This window comes from Schistocerca serialis, chromosome 2 (assembly GCF_023864345.2).
Source record: "Schistocerca serialis cubense isolate TAMUIC-IGC-003099 chromosome 2, iqSchSeri2.2, whole genome shotgun sequence".
NCBI lineage: Eukaryota > Metazoa > Arthropoda > Insecta > Orthoptera > Acrididae > Schistocerca > Schistocerca serialis.
Genome location: NC_064639.1, coordinates 852,382,434 through 852,389,682, shown reverse-complemented (window position 1 = coordinate 852,389,682; position 7,249 = coordinate 852,382,434). Strand labels below are relative to the sequence as shown.

General features: G+C 38.6%; 1 long non-coding RNA gene across 5 annotated transcripts in view; it reads right to left on the bottom strand.

Annotated features, from left to right (window-relative positions):
* Positions 1–366: 366 nt before the first annotated feature.
* LOC126458144 (uncharacterized) overlaps positions 367–7,249 on the bottom strand; it is a 113,642-nt gene continuing 106,759 nt past the window's right edge. For all 5 annotated transcript variants that reach the window (XR_007585580.1, XR_007585581.1, XR_007585582.1 and 2 more), the window contains one exon: positions 367–830. This is a non-coding gene — a long non-coding RNA (uncharacterized LOC126458144). The remainder of the gene's footprint in view (positions 831–7,249) is intronic.

Sequence of the window (7,249 nt, the reverse complement as noted above, 5' to 3'; positions counted from 1 at the left end):
CAGTAATGTTTGTAGCGCATCTTTCCATGTTCATTGTTTTAAATAAAGTTTAAACAAAGTACTTTCTTCACTGGAATAAGACAATTTTATTCCAAATGTTAATCATCCTTCTATTGCAGCTTCACTATAATTGTGGCAGAGAGAGAGAGAGAGAGAGAGAGAGAGAGAGAAAGAGAGAGAGAGAGCTGAGGGATTCTGTATCATAGGTGCAATATTTTGTAGTTATATGCCTTCCACATTTTTCATTATGAAATTTGGAACACTTTTCTTTCATACATGTAGAATGTGCTACTTAAAGTAATGACTGCTCTTTCTACAAACAATACATTGAATGGAAAGATGACATAAAGATTAAGGAGCCACAAGTCTGAACATTTATGTTTCTTTATTCTTCAGAAACTGTAACAGATTTTGTGCTTATGACTGAAGTGACAAGTTAAAGGGTTCATCAGCCAGCCAATCTCTCTAATGAGTTTCAAATGGCAGCATCATTGTAAACTTGACTTCAGCCAACAGAACAAATCTACATATCACATTTCTTCTCTTTGAGGCAGCATTTTTATATGACAGTTGCAAAACTGTATAACTATTGTAAAAATTCACAGAACATGAACTGACTTATTAAAAAAACATTCTTCATTATTTAGCATAGAACTTGAAATTTTCATCCTTCAACTACATGAATTGTGAATTCCAACTGTAGGCAATATTCCTTCAACTACATGAACTGTGAACATTAAATTCTTCCAAATTACTGATACGTTATTACTGTGTTGTAGTTTTAGCTTCTGTTGCCTGAGGTTTGGTTATCTCCTTTGAAGTCTTGTTACCTGGATGAAAGACAAAGAGGAAGCACTTTTAAACAAAATACAAGTAGTGTACATATTCTTGTATCATCATAATACTGAATGGATACCACAATTACATTGCTGCTATAGGTACAAACTAAGACAACAGTGGCAGAGTGTAAAAAACTGTAATGCAGTATTATATAAATCTGAGATGTATTGTTTTGATATGGTGTAGAGTGTTGAATAGATTACAGTCAATAGTATGCAAACAACCATTGTATTAAATTTACAACAAACTATAAGAGACTTCTGGCTACACAATTTCATAACTGCTTAGATTTATGATGGATTGGTTATATTCTATGGAATATAAAAACAGAAAACTTATTTATCATTATACACTAATGAGCCAGAACATTATGACCACTAACCTACTATTGGTATTAACCTATCCAGGTGATAGGAGAATCACCTGGCAAGGAATGACAGCTAGTCAGACACATGAACAGTGCATGTAGTACCAGTGAGTGTGCTGTTTGTGAATAGAATGGGGAAGGCACACAATCTATCTGAGTTTGACCGAGAGCAGATTGCAATGGCCTGGAGGCTCAGCACGAGCATTTCAGAAACTGCACACTTGTTGGGTGTTCAAGGACTGCTGTCATGAGTGTCATCAACATGTGGTGGAACCAAGGTGAAACCACATTAAGATGCCATGGGGTTGGGTGAACACCCCTCACTACAGATGTATGACCCCATAGGCTGGACAGACACTTGTTCAGTGGGATGGAGACTAGCTGGCAGCTATGGGGAACATTCAAATGAGCATCCATCGGTCCAGTGGAGCTCTTGCAAGGCTTCATGGTAGCCAAGGACTACTGTATACTGGTTGCAGACCACGTACACCCTCTCATGACAAGTGTGTTTCCTGATGACAGTGGCATTTTTAACAAGATAATGCACCATGCCACAAGGCTAGGAGTGTGATGGAGTGGTTTAAGAAGCACAATGGCAAGCTCCAGTTGAAGCTTTGGCCCCCCAACTTGCCAGATATGAACCCGATCAAACACATTTGAGATGCAATTGAGCATAGCATCAGAGCTCATCGCCCTGCTCCCCATAATTTATGGGGATTAGGTGACTTTTGCATGTGCAGATGTGTTACTAACTCCCGCCAGTGACCTACCAAGGCCTTATTGCTTCCATGCTACGATGTGTCGCCACTGTTATCCATGCCAAAGGTGGGCATACACGCTATTAAATAGGTGGTTATAATGTTCTGGCTGATCAGTGTAAGTATTATTGGTAAATAATACCAATATCATTTTTAGACAGTAAATATCATATGCGCAGACAAGTTTGGATAGTAAGAAAAGAAAAATCAGTAAAATTAGCCGATAAAAATATGTACGGGTAAAAATAGTTTTGGGAAAAAAAAAAAATACTATTCAGATAGATATCCCACAAGCTATTCAGCTAAAAGTTCTGTAAGTTTTCGAGGTAACTGTGTCACTTATGAGAGAGTTTTCTGCCTGACATTACTTTACATAAATAGTTACATGATTTAAATCAAAAGAGATAAATACTGTACCAAAAATAATTTTATGTTCCACCACACATGTACTCATTATTTTTCTTAAAAAAAAAAAAAAAGGTAATTTGAGTAATATTTATCTAAAGAAAAATCATCATGGAAAATTTTTAAGTACAGAACAATTAGTATGATACTTATGAATGCAGTATTGACAAGAAAAATCTGTACTTCTAAACACCAAACACCAGTGTTGCAGTCAGTACAGATTAATTATGATTTAAATCCCCTTAATCTGTTTCATGAATTATTAACAAGAATGGTGCAGACAAGAAGTACACATGAGGAGGAGGAAGCCTAAATCATTATTTCACTGAAGCCTCTTCTCATTTATCACTTCGTCAGTCCAAAAAAAGCTTATGAAATTTATCAGTCATGTTCAGTACCATTAAAAAAAATCTGTTATTTTCAGTAATATTGTGAATTTCCTGTATTAGTATCTATCTTCAAAATAAAAATCTCAAGATCTATATTTTAGATAAACTATCCATATCATACCATTAAAGGAAAGGAACAGTATATATTTCCCTCCAGATACCTGTGTCAAACACCAAACATGCAGAAGACAATGGATTGCCACTCACCAGCTAGGGGAGGCAGTAAGCAGCAAGCAAGCATGTAAGCATGTAAAAACAATTGAAGTCTTACAATGAAGTTCTTTGGCAGAGCTAGCAAAAAATTGCTGACTGGGGTAATTGCTGATTGGAGACTGGATTGGCAGTGGTGATATGGAAGGGGTACGGGTATGGAATCAGGGAAAGGACTGGACGAGACAAGGAGTTTCAGAGGCTGGTGTTTGGATGGGAAAGTGAAAGGGGGGGGGGGGGGGGGGGGGGTTGTCAGATTTTGGTTTCAAGTGTAGTGTGTACATTAAGATCACATGTAAGAGAGAGTAATCATAGTACTTAGGTTGTATGCTTCCACATTCTCTTTTTCTGACCTGTGAGAAAGGATTTTCTGCTCTAAATATAGGTTAATGACTCACAATTCTTTGGTGTATGATACTAAATTTTGTATAACATCCAGAGAGAGTTTCTACAACATAAAAATCACTTACGTGGGCACCCCACATACCCTGTTGCCTGAGTAGATGCATCCTGTGAGTAATAACTTCAAGAATTATTCAAGAGAACCATACAGTTTTATAGCTAATACTGCAGGTCAACAAATTTGTATCCAGGGTCACTACAGAATTGACAGAGCCTTTGATTATATCTTTCACCTGGCTGCCAACCATTAGACTCCAGTCATTCCTGGGGATAATACCATAAGTTTAGAAATAGTAGTTGCCTTCACTATTTTTCACCAAGTGACGTGTCACAGTGTTAAAGAAAATGCCAAGATGGTTCCTTTCAAACAGACACAGCAAATTTCATTCCCTACCCTGCCCCAGTCAGAGCTAGTGCTCGACATAAATGGGATGTTAAATGTCACTGTTTCTTCTTTTTAAGCCACTGAGCAAAATAAGCAAAGCAAGATCTCTAAATGCAGATGAAAGATGACATTCATGTCAACAAAAGTTGTGAAATGCAGTGAGTTGACCAAAGTTAGTTCAACAGCAGTCAGAAGAGCCCTACATCTCAGATGAAACATGCTGCATCCTATACCCTGTGACCCATGTCTACCTTCACCTCAGAGATACTTAATCCATGAACAGTTTGCCATTCACCCCTATTTCATAACAAATCCAATGAGATCAGAAACAATGGATGATCCAGAAGCATCAAAGGTGATATCTGCAGCCATCCTCTCAAAAACTACACTGCTGCCATATTCCACCAGCTAGCTGGTCATGGTCAGTGCTGCTACCAGCTGTTCACATACAATGGCGAGTGCACACTACATACACACACACAGCAATCACCATCACTAAGTATCTGTCACTATCAGATACAACTAATGCAGCAAGGGAATTTAAAAGCTCTACAGCAGTCTCATATGAAATAAGAAACTGACAGATGATTTACCAGTGAGCACAAAGAGAGCCTAACTAAGGCTAAAGTGGCTAAGTACATGTGCTCTCCTAAGATTTTAATATACAACCTAGCCATCATAAACACAAAACAAGTAAATAAGAGGTAATAAGTTGAGTAATGATAAACAAGAAACAATCTCAAATGCAATCACAATGATCTACCCTACAAAATAAGAAAACTAAATTGGATACAGTAAATACATTAGTCATTATCCACTTGTTTGCCCAACCAGAAACCTTAGAGTTAACAGTGCAGATACACATATTTGTACCTGACTATGCAAAAAAATCAAAAAGTTCAAAAGAATAAGAAAAAATAAAATTGAAAAAAGGACAAAGAGGAACGAGATGTAAGGAGTTAAAAGCACCAATTCTGTGTACCATCAATTCTACAATTTTTTGGTTGGTTTGTGGAGGTATATATATCTGCATCATATATCTGCAAACAAGTCATGTAATTCCCATAAATAAATGGGCCGCTGATTTGTGTACGTAGTGATAGCACCCAATAGTGATCCAGAACAATTCACATCAGGTGAGTTTGGTGGTCAAGACATCAACATGATTTCACAACCATGCTGTTCAAGCCACTGTGGCAAGATTCTGGCTTCAAGACATGGACAGTTATACTGCTGAAAGATGATATGACCATCTGGGAAGACACCAAGCATGAAGGGATGCAGGAGGTCCGCAGTTGAAATGTCTTCAATTACTACCGCAGGTCCCATGAAAGTGCAGGAGAATGTTTTCCATAGTACAATACTGCTCCCACCAGCCTGTGACCCATGGCACAGTGCATATTTGAGCTGCCATTCACCTTGATGAAGGCGTTTATGGAGATAACCATCAACCTGGTGTAGCAATAAACATGATTCATCTGAAGAGCCGATATGTTTCCGAAGATCCACAGTCGAATCCTGATGGCCCCATGCCAACTGAAGTCATAATTGTCGAAGTTGTTGGATCAACAAGGGAACATTCAGGGGTCATCTGCTGTGGAGTTTCATGTTCAACAATGTACCATGAACAGTGTGCTCCAAAACACTTGTGCTTGCCACAGTATTGTGGTCTTTCGGCAGATAGACCACTTTACAGAGCAGACAAGCCTCCAAACCCCATGTTCTGTGGAAAATAATGGACCTCCAATCATTTAGAGTTTAGTGGTAGTTTCACTGTCCTTCTGTCTCTTTCCATAAATGTTGATGACAGCAGCGCATGAATATTCAACCAGTTTCACCTTTTTCGAGATAATCGTTAACAGGCTCTGCATAATAATAATCTGTCCTTTGTCAGAGTCACTTGTCTCAATGGATTTCCCCATTTCCAGCCCACATCTCTGCTAAAATGATCCCCCATCTGTCTGCTCTGCTTAAATACTTTCCTTACCGCATCATGTGCCCACAGTGCCACCAGGTGGCATCCAACATCGTGGTGAACAGTGGTCATAATGTTTTGGCTGTTCAGTTTATATAGATCAACTGAAGTACAGGATATAAATTTTACATTTCTTGCTTTTTTTGCCTTCACCAGTACTAGTATCCTGTTCTTCAGATGACCTATATAGGTCAACTGAAGTACAGGATACATATTTTATGTTGCCTTTTCTGACATTCACAAGTACTACTATCCTATTCTTCTTTTTATTTGTTTTCACAGGCACTAGTATCTCACCCTTCAGTTGATCTATATAGGTAAACTGAAGTACAGGATACAAATTTTATGTTTGTTGCTTTTTTTTCACCTTTAGTAGTACTAGTGTCCTAGTCTTCTGTGGATACTAGTACTAGATAAGTTGAAAAAGCTGACATATATAAAATTTGTAACCTGCACATTATTTTTGCTAGCACTAGTATCCTGTCCTTCAGTTGACCTATGTAGATCAACCGAAGAATAGGATACTAGTACTTTCTACTGTGAAAAAATGATATGTGTAAAATTATGTTTGAATTATGGATATATGTTGTATATGTCTATGATCCGTTTTATCTGTACTACATTCCTTTTTTTCTCAACACTCATCTATGTCTTTGTAATGGATGATACGTGGTAACTTGTGACATCATTTTCCAAAGCTGATGAGTTGTATCCCATTTTCATGAAAGCAAGATGGAGTCTGTATAACAGTGTTCCCATTCACACCACAGCAAGTGTGATCAAACTCATCAGATTCACTTTTCTATCCTACTCTGCATAGGTAGAATAAAGTTTTGGTCACTTGCAGGTGTGGGAGCCCATGCATTAATATGGCTATGTGCATGGGTGGTGGGCCCACTAAGCCAGGTGCAGTGCGTTGGAGAGCTGCAGGGTTTGCACCTGTGTAAAATTTCAGCCAACCTACATCCATATACAGGGATGGTGAGCGCATCCCGAGAGCTGGCTCATGCTGTTACTTTGTGCATCTACATTTTGAAGGTCCTGACCATATGCTCGGCTTCTAAATTGGCTGCAGGATGGAAAGGGGCAGTGGTCGGGTTCTTCATGCCATTGTGTTGATAGAAATTCTGAAACACAGATACCTTAAACTGAGGGCCATTGTTGAAAATGGGAAAAAGATGCCATTGCCCCATCTACTGAAAATATTATGGATAGGGTACAGATGGTGGTTGCTGTGTTGGTGACAGCCATCTGTGTCACATAGAGAAAGTTAGAGAGGGCACTGACATTAGCAACTCCTCAGAACAATCCAGTGATATCAACATGCACTCTGTGACACAGGTGGTCATGGCACAGCCATGGTTTAAACTCTGTAATGGGGCTGACTGAGTATGAACACATGCCCAGAAAGTCTGGATGGTATGTTGTGATGTAAACACCAGGCCAGTATACATGACACCACATTATTGTCTTCTTTATGTACATTCCCGAATGAACATCGTGGAGGAGTTTCAGTAT